Raw genomic sequence first — 20105 nt, 5'->3', positions numbered from 1 at the left:
ATGTAAGGTCCTGGCAGTGCGGTGTGTGTAAGGTCCTGGCAGTGCGGTGTGTGTGTGTATGTAAGGTCCTGGCAGTGCAGTGTGTGTATGTATGTAAGGTCCTGGCAGTGCGGTGTGTGTGTATGTAAGGTCCTGGCAGTGCGGTGTGTGTGTGTATGTAAGGTCCTGGCAGTGCGATGTGTGTATGTAAGGTCCTGGCAGTGCGATGTGTGTATGTAAGGTCCTGGCAGTGCGGTGTGTGTATGTAAGGTACTGGCAGTGCGGTGTGTGTATGTAAGTTCCTGGCAGTGCGGTGTGTGTGTATGTAAGGTCCTGGCAGTGCGGTGTGTGTGTATGTAAGGTCCTGGCAGTGCGGTGTGTGTGTATGTAAGGTCCTGGCAGTGCGGTGTGTGTATGTGAGGTCTATGGCAGTGCAGGGTGTGTAAGGTCCTCAGGACGCAGATACAGATAAACCCAATTCTGAAGCAGGGTACCATCAGCTCCCTGCTTCAGAATTAGTTCAAAGCGGAGGAGCAGAGGGAGCTCCTCCGCTCGCCAAGGACTCCACAGGCCCAGCGCTACTTTAAGAACTGTGCTCGGGGAAGCCCATGAGGTCACTGTCACATGACATCAGGGCTTCCCTCTAGGAGCAGAATATCCGGCCTATGCTCTGGCTGGGGATTCTTCCCCTAGAGGGAGTCCCAGTGGCACTATCTGCAAGGGGGGGAAGCACTATCTACATGGACACTGTGGCACTATATACAAGGGTACTGCCACTAGGGGCACTATACTGTATAAGGACAGCTATTGAGGGAATTATGCTGCATGGGGGCAGATATGGGGCATTACGCTGTATGGGGGTATCTGCGTTGTGTTGGCTTTATACTGTATAGGGCATCTGTGTGGGCATTATACTGTATGGTGACGGCTAGAGGGCGTTATACTGGTATTATACTATGGGGGTTGAACCAGGTGTGTACGGGCAAAAACTGGGTAGGATTAGAGGCACGAAAGTTGGTAGGTATGTAGAATCCGTGTAACTTACCTGGAGTCACATGAGGAGACTTATTACTTTTATATCTGCATACTCGCAGCAAAAGTGTATGTGCGTATGTGCGTGTGTGCGTGCTTTTTTTTACAACGCTCTGCAAGCTGGGAAATCCCCTGACTGAGAACAGGAGTGACCACCAGACATACACACCAGACCAGCGCTGCTCTCTACCGCATACACGGCAATATGTTCAGGACCTGTGATGACGTCGCCACCACCACGTGGTCGGGACAGGAGGGGCGGAGCTTACCGGTGGATGGAGGACCTGTAACGCTGACACCATCATGTGACCGGAACAGGAGGGACGTAGCTCATCAGCGGAAAGGAGATGTGGAGCAAAGGGGCGCCGCCCCCTCACAGTGCCCCGCACCTCATGCCACTTCATCATCACGTCTCACACAGCGTAGGAGCCCTGCACCCTCCACTGATGTCACGTGATCATCGTCACAGGTCCTTCATTCATCACTTTTCCCCACTTATAAGCTCCGCCCCTTCTGCCCCGGTCACCTGGTGACGTATCACAGGTCCTTTAGCTATTGCCGCAGATGTCGTGTCTAGAATGGAGTTGCTCCTGGTGGGTGTGATGTCACAGGAAGAGGCGGATCCTATCGGCGAATGGGCGTGGTTTCCCATTGCGCACGTAACAGCAAGCAGAAGCCTCCGTTTTAGACACGAGCGCAGTTGATGGAGAGCGGGAGTTTCTTAATATGAATGTATGTTAGGAGTCTGAAAGGAGAGTGCGGTATTTACAAGTGACCGTATGTGGGAGAGCAGGGGAGTATTTACATGGGACCGTATGTTTCAGTGAGTGAGGTATTTTACAAGGGACGGTATGTTGGAGGGTGGTATTTACGTGTGACGGAGGGGTGTGATGTATCTACGTGGGACAGTGTGACGGAGGGGTGTGATGTATCTACGTGGGACAGTGACGGAGGGGTGTGATGTATCTACGTGGGACAGTGTGACGGAGGGGTGTGATGTATCCTAGTGTGACGGAGGGGTGTGATGTATCTACGTGGGACAGTGTGACGGAGGGGTGTGATGTATCTACGTGGGACAGTGACGGAGGGGTGTGATGTATCTACGTGGGACAGTGTGACGGAGGGGTGTGATGTATCCTAGTGTGACGGAGGGGTGTGATGTATCCTAGTGTGACGGAGGGGTGTGATGTATCCTAGTGTGACGGAGGGGTGTGATGTATCCTAGTGTGACGGAGGGGTGTGATGTATCCTAGTGTGACGGAGGGGTGTGATGTATCCTAGTGTGACGGAGGGGTGTGATGTATCCTAGTGTGACGGAGGGGTGTGATGTATCCTAGTGTGACGGAGGGGTGTGATGTATCTACGCGGGACAGTGTGACGGAGGGGTGTCATGTATCCTAGTGGGACGGTGTGACGGAGGAGTGTAATGTATCCTAGTGGGACGGTGTGACGGAGGGGTGTAATGTATCCTAGTGTGACGGAGGGGTGTGATGTATCTACGTGGGACAGTGTGACGGAGGGGTGTGATGTATCCTAGTGTGACGGAGGGGTGTCATGTATCCTAGTGGGACGGTGTGACGGAGGGGTGTAATGTATCCTAGTGTGACGGAGGGGTGTGATGTATCCTAGTGTGACGGAGGGGTGTAATGTATCCTAGTGGGACGGTGTGACGGAGGGGTGTGATGTATCTACGTGGGACAGTGTGACGGAGGGGTGTGATGTATCTACGTGTGACGGAGGGGTGTGATGTATCTACGTGTGACGGAGGGGTGTGATGTATCTACGTGTGACGGAGGGGTGTGATGTATCCTAGTGTGACGGAGGGGTGTGATGTATCTACGTGGGACAGTGTGACGGAGGGGTGTCATGTATCCTGGTGGGACGGAGGGGTGTAATGTATCCTAGTGGGACGGTGTGACGGAGGGGTGTAATGTATCCTAGTGTGACGGAGGGGTGTAATGTATCCTAGTGGAACGGAGGGGTGTAATGTATCCTAGTGGGACAGTGTGACGGAGGGGTGTGATGTATCTACGTGGGACAGTGTGACGGAGGGGTGTGATGTATCCTAGTGTGACGGAGGGGTGTAATGTATCCTAGTGGGACGGTGTGACGGAGGGGTGTGATGTATCTACGTGGGACAGTGTGACGGAGGGGTGTGATGTATCTACGTGTGACGGAGGGGTGTGATGTATCTACGTGTGACGGAGGGGTGTGATGTATCCTAGTGTGACGGAGGGGTGTGATGTATCTACGTGGGACAGTGTGACGGAGGGGTGTCATGTATCCTGGTGGGACGGAGGGGTGTAATGTATCCTAGTGGGACGGTGTGACGGAGGGGTGTAATGTATCCTAGTGTGACGGAGGGGTGTAATGTATCCTAGTGGAACGGAGGGGTGTAATGTATCCTAGTGGGACGGTGTGACGGAGGGGTGTGATGTATCTACATGGGACAGTGTGACGGAGGGGTGTAATGTATCCTAGTGGGACGGTGTGACGGAGGGGTGTAATGTATCTACGTGTGACGGAGGGGTGTAATGTATCCTAGTGGGACAGTATGACGGAGGGGTGTAATGTATCTACGTGTGACTGAGGGGTGTAATGTATCTACGTGTGACGGAGGGGTGTAATGTATCCTAGTGGGACGGTGTGACGGAACGGTGTAATGTATCCTGGTATGACGGAGGGGTGTAATGTATCTGCGTGTGACGGAGGGGTGTAATGTATCCTAGTGGGACGGTATGACGGAGGGGTGTAATGTATCTACGTGTGACTGAGGGGTGTAATGTATCTACGTGTGGCGGAGGGGTGTAATGTATCCTAGTGGGACGGTGTGACGGAACGGTGTAATGTATCCTGGTGTGACGGAGGGGTGTGATGTATCTACGTGTGACGGAGGGGTGTGATGTATCTACGTGTGACGGAGGGGTGTGATGTATCCTAGTGTGACGGAGGGGTGTGATGTATCTACGTGGGACAGTGTGACGGAGGGGTGTGATGTATCCTAGTGTGACGGAGGGGTGTGATGTATCTACGTGGGACAGTGTGACGGAGGGGTGTCATGTATCCTGGTGGGACGGAGGGGTGTAATGTATCCTAGTGGGACGGTGTGACGGAGGGGTGTAATGTATCTACGTGTGACGGAGGGGTGTAATGTATCCTAGTGGGACAGTATGACGGAGGGGTGTAATGTATCTACGTGTGACTGAGGGGTGTAATGTATCTACGTGTGACGGAGGGGTGTAATGTATCCTAGTGGGACGGTGTGACGGAACGGTGTAATGTATCCTGGTATGACGGAGGGGTGTAATGTATCTACGTGTGACTGAGGGGTGTAATGTATCTACGTGTGGCGGAGGGGTGTAATGTATCCTAGTGGGACGGTGTGACGGAACGGTGTAATGTATCCTGGTGTGACGGAGGGGTGTAATGTATCCTAGTGTGACGGAGGGGTGTGATGTATCTACGTGTGACGGAGGGGTGTGATGTATCTACGTGTGACGGAGGGGTGTGATGTATCCTAGTGTGACGGAGGGGTGTGATGTATCTACGTGGGACAGTGTGACGGAGGGGTGTCATGTATCCTGGTGGGACGGAGGGGTGTAATGTATCCTAGTGGGACGGTGTGACGGAGGGGTGTAATGTATCTACGTGTGACGGAGGGGTGTAATGTATCTACGTGTGACGGAGGGGTGTGATGTATCCTAGTGTGACGGAGGGGTGTGATGTATCTACGTGGGACAGTGTGACGGAGGGGTGTCATGTATCCTGGTGGGACGGAGGGGTGTAATGTATCCTAGTGGGACGGTGTGACGGAGGGGTGTAATGTATCTACGTGTGACGGAGGGGTGTAATGTATCCTAGTGGGACAGTATGACGGAGGGGTGTAATGTATCTACGTGTGACTGAGGGGTGTAATGTATCTACGTGTGACGGAGGGGTGTGATGTATCCTAGTGTGACGGAGGGGTGTGATGTATCTACGTGGGACAGTGTGACGGAGGGGTGTCATGTATCCTGGTGGGACGGAGGGGTGTAATGTATCCTAGTGGGACGGTGTGACGGAGGGGTGTAATGTATCCTAGTGGGACGGTGTGACGGAGGGGTGTAATGTATCCTAGTGGGACGGTGTGACGGAGGGGTGTAATGTATCCTAGTGTGACGGAGGGGTGTAATGTATCCTAGTGGGACGGTGTGACGGAGGGGTGAAATGTATCCTAGTGTGACGGAGGGGTGTAATGTATCCTAGTGTGACGGAGGGGTGTAATGTATCCTAGTGTGACGGAGGGGTGTAATGTATCCTAGTGGGACGGTGTGACGGAGGGGTGTAATGTATCCTAGTGGGACGTTGTGACGGAGGGGTGTAATGTATCCTAGTGGGACGGTGTGACGGAGGGGTGTAATGTATCCTAGTGGGACGGAGGGGTGTGATGTATCCTAGTGTGACGGAGGGGTGTGATGTATCTACGTGGGACAGTGTGACGGAGGGGTGTCATGTATCCTGGTGGGACGGAGGGGTGTAATGTATCCTAGTGGGACGGTGTGACGGAGGGGTGTAATGTATCTACGTGTGACGGAGGGGTGTAATGTATCTACGTGTGACGGAGGGGTGTGATGTATCCTAGTGTGACGGAGGGGTGTGATGTATCTACGTGGGACAGTGTGACGGAGGGGTGTCATGTATCCTGGTGGGACGGAGGGGTGTAATGTATCCTAGTGGGACGGTGTGACGGAGGGGTGTAATGTATCTACGTGTGACGGAGGGGTGTAATGTATCCTAGTGGGACAGTATGACGGAGGGGTGTAATGTATCTACGTGTGACTGAGGGGTGTAATGTATCTACGTGTGACGGAGGGGTGTGATGTATCCTAGTGTGACGGAGGGGTGTGATGTATCTACGTGGGACAGTGTGACGGAGGGGTGTCATGTATCCTGGTGGGACGGAGGGGTGTAATGTATCCTAGTGGGACGGTGTGACGGAGGGGTGTAATGTATCCTAGTGGGACGGTGTGACGGAGGGGTGTAATGTATCCTAGTGGGACGGTGTGACGGAGGGGTGTAATGTATCCTAGTGTGACGGAGGGGTGTAATGTATCCTAGTGGGACGGTGTGACGGAGGGGTGAAATGTATCCTAGTGTGACGGAGGGGTGTAATGTATCCTAGTGTGACGGAGGGGTGTAATGTATCCTAGTGTGACGGAGGGGTGTAATGTATCCTAGTGGGACGGTGTGACGGAGGGGTGTAATGTATCCTAGTGGGACGTTGTGACGGAGGGGTGTAATGTATCCTAGTGGGACGGTGTGACGGAGGGGTGTAATGTATCCTAGTGGGACGGAGGGGTGTGATGTATCCTAGTGGGACGGTGTGACGGAGGGGTGTCATGTATCCTAGTGGGACGGAGGGGTGTAATCCGTGGCGTAACTATAGGGGTCGCAATTGCCTGTTCTCCCTCCCCCCCCCCCCCCCCGTACATTGTATATATAAAGTTACAATAGTAACTGTGGCCTATGCAAAAAACTATTCGGTCCCTGTTCCTATAGTAAGACAATACACGTACCCTCCTTGATCTGGAGCGCAGCGGAGGTTCTGACGACTCATCACGTCATGACGTTGCAATGCTGTGCGCTGCGTGTGTGGAGTCTTAGATCCTCAGTCAGCCTGGTTTTCACCGAGTAGCGCGGGAAGAATTACACCAGTAGCAGAGCTCAGGTAGAATATCCTCACTCGGTGAGTATAGGAGCACAACAACTTTATTTAAAACAATGCAAAACTTATATAGCAAAAATGGCGTCAATTATCAGTATATGATCTTGGGTCACCTCCAAGGTGCTAATTGGTTCTTGTTCAAACATGCCCTTTTCATATTTGTTAAGTAAATTTGTGGGTTAATACTTCATGTTGCTTCGTTCACATTCCAGGGTGTTGTCTCGTGGTCCGGCGCCATCTTGTGCCATCTTGTCATAATACATAGCATTATAGCAGAATATGATATACAGAGAAGCTTTATGTAAGGATAATAATGATTTTTGCAAGCACACAAATATACATAGTGGTGATCCTTCACAGTCCCCCCTAAAAATTATTATCATCCCTTGCTGCCCCTGAGTTAGTCTAGCAACCTACTGATCACTCGAACCAGGTGGGTAGGGGTTTTGGATTTCTTCACCAGTTTGAGATGAGCTACTCCTTATGAGTAACCCCCCTTTGTACCTGGACTATCCTGGTTCCTGAATGATCCTAACTTTCCCTACCTTTGGATTAATTGTTCTGATAATACACAACTGGTTTAAGGGGACTAGCGGATTCTGCGTCGGTGTAGAGATCTTTTTCCTCTAGGCAGGTTAAAGCAACATCGGGAACCGCCTGGTCAACAGTCTTTGTGATATGTTTTCTTACACAAGGGACCACACAATATGCAATTACTAAAAGAATAATGATTATTATTAAAATAATGACCCCTACTTGTGCAAGGGCACTCTTCCAGTCGGAAAACCATTTGAAATACTGGTCCTAAGGATTATTTATTCCAGAATTCTGCTTAAGTTCAGCTGACAAGTTCTTCAGGTTTTTTTTCAATTGCTATAGTAGATTTACTGTTAGGGCCGGTGTTATCGGGAATGTATATACAGCAAACTCCTTTTACCATAGCGCTTACACCTCCTTTCTCGGCTAGAACCATGTCTAACGCTAACCTATTTTGGAAAGCCATGATTGTAGTGGGCCCTAACTGGTCTGCCAATCCCTGTAATGCGTCATCAGTGTAATTTGACATAGCGTTGTTCGTTGTAATAAAGATAATTTATCCAATCTACATTCTTGTTTACTGTAATTATTGGGAGTATGGATTCAAACCCTGCTGCCACTTGATCACGTGCTTTGAACTCATCTGGGACCCCACCTTTCCTCATATTAAATTACAGAAATTATATGTTATGATTATAAAACTCAAACAATATATCAATAGGGCCACAACTAATATGATGCCATCACCAATGTCCGGTTTGGGTATGGGGTCCCACCAGTGTATTGACAAGTCCTGTACATCATCGTCCTCTTCTTCTCCTGTCTTCTGATTAAAACACTTGATACTGCTGACGGATTCACTCAGGTCTTTGGTCTTTACTTTACTTTGCTGATGTCATCAGGACTTGGTTTGGTCCTTCTCATCTGTCAGACACCGTCTCTTTTACAAACAAAACTGGGAGGAATCCTCCAGCTCACCTTGACTGCAGGTTTTCTGCGATATGCGCCTTGATCTCCGTGACGGCTCACGGTGTTGAATGCAGGAAAACAAAAGAATGGAGGATCCAGCGCAGTTGATTAAAATAGAACAATGTTCTAATTTTATTTAGAGTATTTAAAACAAGATTGGTCCCGAGTGTAAATACTTAGAGATTGATAGAAAGGTGCCTACGCGTTTCAGACGCACACCACGTCCTTCCTCATGGCTTTTTGTTAAGTAACAAAGTATCAGGAGGAGGTTTATATTCGGTTATCTGCAGGTGATGATTAAACCTCGTAGCTGCAACTAGTTAAGTAGGATAATGCTATTGGTTGAACAAAGTGATGATATCCTGCATATTCGTTTTTAAACACAAGAGGGCGCACCACTATTTTAAGCAATTTGTGAATGAAAGCCATCTAGCGTAGTGGCGCTGTCCAGCAGAATGGTGCTGAACTGGAACGCCGGTAAAGTGTTATATTGTTATTCTGTAAACATTGTTTTGTTCATCATATAATAGACACTGAACATGTCCAAGAATGATATAAATACCAAATATTCTAGTTGTAGTTTAATGAGGTAATATTTCATTTATAAGGATAACGGATATAAACCTCTTTAGTGCTCACATCGAGAAATTAAAAATATATATAATAGGCTAAAAAATACAATATTTCAAACAATTTAAAACGAATTTTGAACTGAGAAGATTACTATAATTAAGTGTTTGTGGCAGACATGAGTATTATTACCCGTGAATATTTATAACAGGTGGAAATAGTGTACATAGTACAAAAATATTATGACCCAACAAATTCATAAGACCAAACAGATGTCCCTGTAGTAATAGTATTACTTTATTGGCCGAACTCTTCATATTTTCTAATATGCTATTAATTATTCTGTAATATTTTTTGGGCCATTATTTTTGTTCGTTACTTGTAATCAGGAAATGATGCACATTATATGAAACAATTATAGTAATCTTCTTAGTTCAAAATTCGTTTTAAATTGTTTGAAATATTGTATTTTTTAGCCTATTATATATATTTCTAATTTCTCGATGTGAGCACTAAAGAGGTTTATATCCGTTATCCTTATAAATGAAATATTACCTCATTAAACTACAACTAGAATATTTGGTATTTATATCATTCTTGGACATGTTCAGTGTCTATTATATGATGAACAAAACAATGTTTACAGAATAACAATATAACACTTTACCGGCGTTCCAGTTCAGCACCATTCTGCTGGACAGCTCCACTACGCTAGATGGCTTTCATTCACAAATTGCTTAAGATAGTGGTGCGCCCTCTTGTGTTTAAAAACGAATATGCAGGATATCATCACTTTGTTCAACCAATAGCATTATCCTACTTAACTAGTTGCAGCTACGAGGTTTAATCATCACCTGCAGATAACCGGATATAAACCTCCTCCTGATACTTTGTTACTTAACAAAAAGCCATGAGGAAGGACGTGTTGTGCGTCTGAAACGCGTAGGCACCTTTCTATCAATCTCTAAGTATTTACACTCGGGACCAATCTTGTTTTAAATACTCTAAATAAAATTGGAACTTTGTTCTATTTTAATCAACTGCGCTGGATCCTCCATTCTTTTGTTTTCCTACCGTCTCTTTGAGTTTACGTCACCGGGCTGTGCATAACGCCTCATGCTGTGAGCCTGGGGTGAGATCCCACGTAGACAGATTAGTGGAGTTTTATTGTGACTGCCACAAAACCCTCCACATCTGTCCTCTTCCTCCGGCAAGTTGCTTATCTGCACGGCTGCTTAGAATTGTGACACTGCCATCAGTTTATGACCAGCACGTTGTATTGGCCCAGACTGTGCCTGCCGCATCTCAGTGATGGAGTTCATTGTGTTAAAAGTCTTTTAGTTCATATTTACTGGCACTTGCTGAGGACCCCCAACCCTTGTCAATTGTTACAATAAATACTAATCTGGTGATATCTACGTAATATAAAAGTTGTTCCAAGTACATACAATAATAATGACAGGCCCTTAAAGGGATCCTGTCATCAACATCTTACCTGTCAAACTCGCCTGACCCCTCAATGGCCGCAGCTGGCCAGAGTTCGTTCCTATTCTCTTCTCTCCTGAAGTCCTCCTCTGTCAGTAAATATAGTCGTTTAAACTTTTCCCGCCTTTTATGGTAATTAGTTTTCCCTCTGGGACTCGGCTTCTTAACCCCGCCCACTGCCGCCACTTGTCCGGCCAAGGAGCTGTCAATCAAAAAGAAGGAGGTGGGGTCCACTCTGAGACGCTGGAGGAAGGAAAATCTGACTCTTTTCTGCTCATTTGCATACGGCGTGGGACCACTGAAAAATGGAATACTAAAGCTACAGAGCTTACTTAGAACATATTTATAGCTTAGATGACAATGATTTTTCACCCACTTTCACCAGGTATTGCTGGCTTTATAGCTAAAATGCTGGTGACAGGTTCCCTTTAAACTAAATCAAACAAAGTAATTTGGCGTCCTGCTTGATAATTCATAATGTAATTTCATACAGAGAATATAATCTTTATCCCTTTTATGGGGATCTCACCTAGTGTCAGTGTTTTAGTGACATTTTTTAGGGACCCATTTTCCTTTTGTGTGAGAATCAGTGCCTTACCAGGTATCAGGGTTAGATTTACCTGCCACCAGGGATCATCCATCCTGCTATGGGTAAGGGCACACTGGTATTAGACCATGTATACCTTTTTGTGTTATCCTTTACCTTTTGAGAGATCCCAACATGTAGTGTTAAGAAGTTCTTTCGCACTAAGGGGCACAGCCATGTATGGCATGGATTTTGAGTTTATGGAACGGTGTGTGCATATCCAACAATCATAAGTTTGTTAATGCTGTTATAATTTGATGATACTTTATGAATTTATTGTCCACTTCTTCCTTGAGAACTTGAGTCATCGTCCCCACGAGGGGCAACATCAACACCAACCCTGCCAAGGGCAACATCATGGATCAAGGCAACGTCATCTGGGCTGATAACCTTTTTACAATGGCTTGCATGTATCCAATTGGCTCGTCCTTGGAGCTTCACTGATGTGGCGATGACCAGCCGTACCTTGGTTCCAGACTGCTCCTGTTGTGTATCTTTGTTACCACCCAGTCTCCAGGTTGTAGTGAGTGGGTACCTGAAAGAAAGTTTGGATCTGGGATAGAAGAAAGGATTAGTTTATGTGTCCTCTCCAGTTGCTTGTGTAGGGCAGCCAAGTATGGGGTCATATTGTCATAATGCTTTTGTAACTGCTGAGGAAAATACAGTCCTGTCTTTGGCATATTTCCAAACAATATTTCATAGGGAGACAGTTTATCCTTCCCTCTTGGTGTGGTTCTTACAGAGTATAAAGCCAGGGGTAGGCATTGTGTCCACGGTAAAGAAGTTTCATTCATGGCCTTCTGGATTTTTAATTTCAAAGTTCTATTTAGTCTTTTTACCTTACCAGTGCTTTGTGGGTGATAGGGAGTATGAAATGCTTGTTCTATCCCAAGGCTTTTTAATATATTCCTCAATAGTTCTTGGGTAAAGTGAGTACCTCTGTCACTTTCAATTGTCTCTGGTGCTCCATAGCGGCACACTACCTCTGCTATCAGTGTCTTTGCTGTGGTATCTGCATTTGCTTTAGCCACTGGAAAAGCTTCTGGCCATCCTGAAAAGAAATCAGTGCAAACAAGTACATATTGATAAATTCCCACCTGTAATCGCTGAAAGGGGTAGTAGGACTTAGGAGTGTTTTTAGCTGGTGTTTTGATGGTTTTACCAGGGTTGTGTTGTGCACATGTCATGCAGCCCTCTGTATATTTGGCTGTTGCATTTGAAAACCTGGAGCACACCATGTCTGTAACACTAGCTGGCTCATAGCTCCCTTTGCACAGTGTGTTTTCCCATGGGCTAGGGCACACATCATCAGAGGGAGAGCAGCAGTGTCCTTTGCCGCTGCATCCGCAGCCTCATTCCCTTTTGATATGAGATCACTGTTATTAGTGTGTGCCTGTACTTTGACTATAGCTGCTTGGTCTGGCATGTGCAGTGATTCTAAAAGTTCTTCTACTGCTTTTGCATTCTTTATAGGTTTACCTGCCGAGGTCATGGAGCCTCTGGCTCTCCATATTGTCCCAAAGTCATGTGCAACTCCAAAGGCATATCTGGAGTCGGTGTATATGTTGACACGATGTTCCTTACCCAATTTACACGCCTCAGCGAGTGCTTTTAGTTCTGCCTCCTGAGCTGAGCTGCTGGAGGGTAGGGACTGTTGTATGACGGCCTTACCATTGTGGACCACTGCATACCCGGTGAGGAAATGTCCTTTATCTTCGCTCCAATATCGAGATCCATCTACAAAATACTCAGCATCAGGGTTAATCAGAGCGACATCAAATATACTGTTTATGCCATTTGATTCCATATCCCATATCCACTAGGCTTTGACAGTCATGTTCATGTTCAAAATTAAATAGTTCATCATCAGTGGATAGTTGAAAAATAAGGGGGTGTCCATGTCCCTGTCCCCCCACTCCTCCCTCCTTTTGTTCAGAATCTAGGGGCAGGAGTGTAGCTGGATTCAGAACAACACAGCGTTTGATAGTCACATTAGGGGACAGAAGAGTAAGTTCAATTTTAGTAAGTCTTGCAACTGATAAGTGTTTTGTCTTGACTGTTCATCATTTCTTGCACTGCGTGTGGGACTTACACAATAATGTCATGTTGGAGTACAATATCTGTTGCTTTATCGACTAAAGCTGCTGCTGCTGAGACAGCGCGTATGCAGGTTGGGGGTCCTAGTACAATGGGATCCAGAGCAAGGGAGTAATAAGCAAGAAGTCGCATCTTTCCTCCATGATCTTGGGCTAATACTCCAGAGGCATGGCCTGCCTGTTCATGGCAGAAAAGACCTATTGGTACATTCAGGAAATTCCTGTCAAAATACATGTAAGATCAATATGTAAATCATGTATAGACAAGAACTATTTGAAAGCCAAGTAACCTTGGTGCATTGACCCTACCAATGAACATAAGACGTATAGGGTTCAATTAACACATAACAATGTTTTTTAGAAAAAATACAAACTTTATTCACAAAATATAAAAAATGATTAAAAGATGAGTCATGCAGAGCATGGACAAGGCGTCGCTCATTGCAGGAAATGTGTATAAACAGACTTTGTTACACATGGGCGTAAATAAAGCACAAAGTGCAGAAAATACATGCCAGCAACTGGTCATGAACTGTATCAGCTGCTGGTGTGAATATAAAGTGAATCTGTGCCTAGATCAATCAAGTATATTGACATAACATACCCATGTGGTTTGTCCTGCAGGAGAGAGACGCCAGACCCGACGCGCGTTTCGGCGGAAATGCCTTCGTCAGGGGGTGGCGTCTCTCCAGTGGGGACCTGCATTAAAGAGTAGAGTCAGCCAATCGGACACCAGAGAGGCGTTAACATCCACGGTCATGTGTGTGCTGATCTGAGCGTCACACACCAGGTGTGGAAATGGCCGAGGATGTGCCTCCGGCCGAGCGTCATCAAGGTGGGCGGGGGTCAACGACGTCTTGCATCGTCGAGCCACGCCCGGACCGCAACACAGTCCAGCCACTCCCCCCGGTGTGAGCGCACAGCCACCATGCCTGAATATAAGGTAAATATAAGTAAAGATATGTCCGTTTGACTGGCTGATGGAAAGAGGTACTGAGAAGATAGACTTTTTTGTATGTATATATTTTGCAAGGAACGCAACAACACGGTTACAATTATGGACATATATGGAGTAATGTGACAAAACATATATTGTGAATGAAATAAAAAGAGACAAAATAAAATGCAAAACAAGTGAAACAATATATATATATATATATATATATATATATATATTTTATACAAAAAATGTGTGAAAATGTTGATGAACTAATAAATAAATAACCGTGAGAGGATATATATATTCAAATAAGTTAATAAAATAAATAAATGACAGTGAATTGTAAGTGTATATATATATATATGAGAACCTGCTCATATATGAAAAAATGTGTGGTGAAGGGATGTGTATAACACCATATATGTGATCCAATAAAGTGTCCCACATTTATTAGTCCATATGTAACAGAGATCTAATAAAAACCCATATTAATTCTTCCCTCCATGGTATCAATGAAACTTGTATCCATGTATATAAAGGTAAATATATATAAATATATATATATAGAGTATATGGAATATCTCACTCTCCATATAAAGTAATATACATATGCAGTGTCTCATAAACACCAAGATATAAGTACAGAGATGATACATACATGCATAATTGATGGTCACAATATAACATGTGTATCCGCGTACACACACAAAAATTGATGTACCGGTAATGTGTATACGCAAATACACATATATGCACAGATACAAAATCTAATGAATGAAAAACAAAAAGAAGGGAAGTGGATTTTGGGTTTTTCGTATATTATTGCTGCAAAGAAGAATGACGTATAATTGTCTAGAATCCTTTCTCTTCTCCTACTTCCAATATCTCCATGTGGTGACATCACTACCATCTATGAATAACTGAAAAATGAAGGTCGTTAGAAACACTAAATGACAATACAAATAAAAATGAACATAACATGATATTAAAAATGACCCACTGGAGATCAATGGTCAAAGGAATTGAGAAAAATGCAAATTTTCATTGAGCCCAAAAGGGCGCAAGGTCCCCAGAGTCCAAATCCATTTGGATTCGCATTGCGCCAATTTTTTAGATATTTCACCCTTCTAATATTGGGTTCAATGCAGTCAATGCCTCTCACTTTTCATTTCGTTGGATCACATGCATGATGGACTTTAAAGTGTCTGGCTATAGGTTTTAAAATTTCTAGTGTATCTATCTCTGCTGCTCCCAAAATATCTCTCATATGTTCGCTAACCCGGACCTTGAACTCCCTTGTTGTTAGGCCAATGTATATTTTGGGGCAAGGACAGGTAGCATAATAAATTACTGCTTTTGTTGAACACGAGATAGAGTGTGTGATGGTAAAGGTTTTCTTGCCCGCTGAATCTACAAAAGAGGTTGCTCTCTCGATATTGGGGCATGCGACGCAATGTCCACACGCCTTGCAGCCCCACTTTTGGCCCTTAGTACCGAATGGGAATTTCGAGTTCTTACGTTGGTAATGGCTTCTGGCCAGAAAATCTTTACGATTTTGTGAGCTTCGAGCAGAGATACTTGGATATTTAGTTATATATTTTTCAATTGTGGGGTCTGTTAGTAAAATTGGCCAGAATTATTTCATTATTTCCTTCATTTGAAACGAACCTGAGTGGTAATCAGTTGTAAATCTTACCTGTGATTCAGACTTGTTTTTTGGTTTAGGAAAAAGGAGGTGCTCTCTTGGGGTATTCTTAGCACGATGGTAGGCTTTTTTGATCTTCTACTGTATCCCCGAGCCAAGAACCGGTTTGTAAGGTCATAGGCCTGCTTCTCAAAAACTTCAATAGAGGAACAGATCCTTCTAATTCTCAAAAACTGGCCTGTTGGTACTGCTCGTATTGTCTGTTTAGGGTGAGCGGAAGAAGCATGGAGAAATGAATTAACCGCAGTGACCTTCCGAAATACATCAGTTTGAAGAAAACCGTTGGGGTCCCTGGATAATTTAACATCCAGAAACTCAGCTTGAAATTTGTCAAAATGATATGTGAGTTTAATGTTAAGATTATTATTGTTCAAGTTTCTCATAAAGGTCACAAGTGATGCCGATGAACCCCTCCAGATGAGTAGGATGTCATCGATGTAGCTGGCCCAGAAAATGACCTGGTCCATCGATACATACTGACCACCCTGAAACAGATCTCTCTCCCACAGCCCCAGGAAAAGGTTGGCATATGAGGGTGCGCATGCAGCCCCCATCGCTGTTCCCTGGAGCTGCAGGTAGAAGGATCCATTGAAAATAAAAAAGTTATGTGTAAGGGTGAATTCAAGTAAAGTAAGTACAAAATTGTAAAAAGACGTTTCCATGTTTCCTGTGTTTAAGAAAAAAGTGGCAGCTTTGAGTCCATCGGCATGGCGAATACTAGTATACAATTACTCAACGTCACAGGTCACTAGCAGCATATCATCCTCCATGCTTAATCCATCCACCCTCTGCAGAAGGTCTGCGGTATCACGTACATACGATGGCAGGCATTCGACAAACCCCTTCAAATTGTGGTCGATAAATCTACATGTTTTTTCCATCAAATTTCCCTTACCTGATATAATCGGTCTGCCTGGAGGAGTTTTTGGATCTTTATGGACCTTGGGCAATAGGTAGAAGGTTGGGATAGTGGGTTCAATAGGTAGAAGTGCCTCATACAGTTCCTTAGTGATGGTATTATCCGATAAAGTCTTCATCAGTATTTTTTGTAACTCAGATCTAAAAGCTGATAAAGTCTGATAAAGTCAATTTCTTGTAACAACTCTTGTCATGGAGTTGTCTGTATGCCTCAGTTTCATACATAATACACGGCCAGACAACGACGTTACCGCCTTTGTCGGCCGCTTTAAATATGACATCATCCATTTTCTTTAGATTATTAAGGCTTTGCCTTTGAAGTTTTGACAGATTATTACATGAAATATTGTTAGGCATTTTTGCGAATTCAGAACTAACGGATTTCACAAATAAATCTACTGATGGGCATAAAGTCATAGCAGGAAACCGTTTAGATTTAGGTCTAATAGATGAAGGTATTTTACCTGAGGGATCATATTCTTGTTCCTTCAACAAATCTTCTAAATCATGTAGGGTTCGTTGTTCTGTAACAGTTGTGAAATTTTCGTCAAAATCTGGCCTATGAAAGAATTTTTTATATATCAAGGATCTACCAAAAATATGAAGATCTTTTATTGCTGAAAAGCTATCAAATCGGGCACATGGGGAGAACGTCAGCACTTTTTCCAATACCTCCATTTCTGGAGTCGAAAAATTATGTGCAGAAAGGTTAATTACCTTAAGATGGTTCGAAGATTCGCCTGACTCAGGTTTCCTTTTATTTGATGTTTGTTTTTGTGTTAGTTTTCTTTTTTGTCTTGTACTGTAGGAATGATAGGTCCGTGAGCGGGACCCACCTTCCGATTCACTTTGTGAAGATAGGGAAGTTGTAGAGATGGAACGATTTAATTTTGACGGGAAGTTATTTTTTCTCCATTTATTTTGTGAGCAATTATTCACAGAAAAAAGTGTATAAATGGAGAAAAAATAACTTCCCGTCAAAATTAAATCGTTCCATCTCTAATTAACCTTTCTGCACATAATTTTTAGACTCCAGAAATGGAGGTATTGGAAAAAGCGCTGACGTTCTCCCCATGTGCCCGATTTGATAGCTTTTCAGCAATAAAAGATCTTCATATTTTTGGTAGATCCTTGATATATAAAAAATTCTTTCATAGGCCAGATTTTGACGAAAATTTCACAACCGTTACAGAACAACAAACCCTACATGATTTAGAAGATTTGTTGAAGGAACAAGAATATGATCCCTCAGGTAAAATACCTTCATCTGTTAGACCTAAAGCTAAATGGTTTCCTGCTATGACTTTATGCCCAGCAGTAGATTTATTTGTGAAATCCGTTCGTTCTGAATTTGCAAAAATGCCTAACAATATTTCATGTAATAATCTGTCAAAACTTCAAAGGCAAAGCCTTAATAATCTAAAGAAAATGGATGATGTCATATTTAAAGCGGCCGACAAAGGCGGTAACATCGTTGTCTGGCCGTGTATTATGTATGAAACTGAGGCATACAGACAACTCCATGACAAGAGTTGTTACAAGAAATTGACTTATAACCCTTTATCAGCTTTTAGATCTGAGTTACAAAAAATACTGATGAAGACTTTATCGGATAATACCATCACTAAGGAACTGTATGAGGCACTTCTACCTATTGAACCCACTATCCCAACCTTCTACCTATTGCCCAAAGTCCATAAAGATCCAAAAACTCCTCCAGGCAGACCGATTATATCAGGTAGGGGAAATTTGATGGAAAAAACATGTAGATTTATCGACCACAATTTGAAGGGGTTTGTCGAATGCCTGCCATCGTATGTACGTGATACGGCAGACCTTCTGCAGAGGGTGGATGGATTAAGTATGGAGGATGATGTGCTGCTAGTGACCTGTGACGTTGAGTAATTGTATACTAATATTCGCTATGCCGATGGACTCAAAGCTGCAACTTTTTTCTTAACCACTATCCGCACCAGGACGTAACTGTCCGTCCTCGCGGGAGGTTACTTCCCGCACGAGGGCGTACAGTTACTGAGTTAATCCCGGTGCACACTGTCGGCGACAGTGTGCACCGGGAACCGGGAGGTCAGCTGTCGCCGACAGCTGACACTCCCCTCTTGCCGGCCAGCGGTCCTTTGCCGCTGATTTTGGCGCATTAACCCCTTAAATTCGGCGATCGGGTGCAATCGCCGAATTTTAGAGGTTTCTAACATATCGGCAGACCCCCGTCCGAAATCGCGGGGTCTGCCGATAGTTAGTATGGCAAACGCAAGCCAAACAATGGCTTCCGGGTCTGCCATGGACGGAAGCCCATCAGGACCAACCTTCGGCTGGTCCTGATAGGCTTCCTGTCAGAGTGACAGGAAGTCACTGTGTCTGTAATGATAGGGGTAGGGAAACGGACAAGTGAGCCCTAATCTACTCGCCACTCTGTCCCTGCCTACTTGCAACGACCCGCCCTAGGCGACGGGGTACAACTGGGCGGCGGTCCCTACGCTCAGTAAGTGCACGAGACAAAACATACAAGGGAATATAAAGCAAAGGGAAAGGGGCAGTTGCCCACTGCAACACCGTGAACAACAGAGTGGTGAACGAGCCAAGTCAAACCAGGAGAGCACGAGGTACCAAACGCAGAGCAGAAGAGTAGTTAGAAAGCCAGGGTCAGAATGGAGCAGGATCAAATAGTTAGGAGCTGTAGCTGGGCCAGGAAACCACACAGAAAGAATCACAAGCAAGGAGGAACAGGAAAGGCAGGTATAAATAGACAGAGGGCGGGAGCTAGCTGAGTCTGGCCAGGCTGCGATAGGCTCTCCCACTCCTAAGCCTGCCAGCCTGAGTGGTGGAAGCTGGAGTCAGTCTCAGAGAGATAGACTCAGGTGAAGACTGATTACCTAAGGAAGTTAACCCCGAAGCTGTGCCTGACAGATCCTTTACAGTACCCCCCCCCTTTTATGAGGGACCACCGGACCCTTTCTAAGCGGACCTGGTTTACTGGGGAAACGAAGGTGGAACTTCCTGACCAATACCCCAGCGTGAACATCCCGGGCGGGTACCCAAGTCCTCTCCTCAGGCCCGTATCCTCTCCAATGGACAAGGTACTGGAGGGAGCCTTGGACCATCTTGCTGTCCACAATCTTGGCCACCTCGAATTCCACCCCCTCAGGGGTGAGAACGGGAACAGGAGGTTTCCTCGAGGGAGCCAAGGACGGGGAGCAGCGTTTAAGGAGGGAGGCATGAAACACGTCGTGTATACGAAAAGATGGGGGTAACTCCAGCCTGAAGGAGACAGGATTGAGGACTTCAATGACCTTATATGGCCCAATAAAACGGGGAGCAAACTTCTTGGACGGGATGTTAAGACGCAAGTTCCTAGATGATTATCACACCAGATTCCTGACCATAAACAAGGGGTTAGCAGAACGTTTTCTATCGGCCTGAGTTTTTTGTACGCTCTGGGATGCCTCTAGGTTCTTCTGAACCTGGGCCCAGACTGTGCACAATTCCCGATGAACGACCTCTACCTCGGGATTGTTGGAACTACCAGGTGAAACGGAGGAGAACCGTGGATTAAACCCAAAATTACA

At 45.3% G+C, this 20105-nt stretch overlaps 1 protein-coding gene across 2 annotated transcripts in view; it reads right to left on the bottom strand.

Annotated features, from left to right (window-relative positions):
* Nucleotides 1-1251, bottom strand: part of LOC142664735 (gastrula zinc finger protein XlCGF48.2-like) — a 49171-nt gene extending 47920 nt beyond the window's left edge. Inside the window, exon 1 of one of the 2 annotated variants that reach the window (XM_075844223.1) lies at nucleotides 1181-1251. The gene's annotated coding sequence lies outside the window, so the exon portion shown is untranslated. Of the gene's footprint in view, nucleotides 1-1024 lie in introns of both variants that reach the window. The other variant, XM_075844138.1, reaches the window with a different exon arrangement.
* Between the last annotated feature and the right edge of the window lie 18854 nt (nucleotides 1252-20105).

Source organism: Rhinoderma darwinii, chromosome 1 (assembly GCF_050947455.1).
Source record: "Rhinoderma darwinii isolate aRhiDar2 chromosome 1, aRhiDar2.hap1, whole genome shotgun sequence".
NCBI lineage: Eukaryota > Metazoa > Chordata > Amphibia > Anura > Rhinodermatidae > Rhinoderma > Rhinoderma darwinii.
Note: the sequence above shows the minus strand (reverse complement) of the source record. Positions and strands in the feature narration are given on the sequence as shown.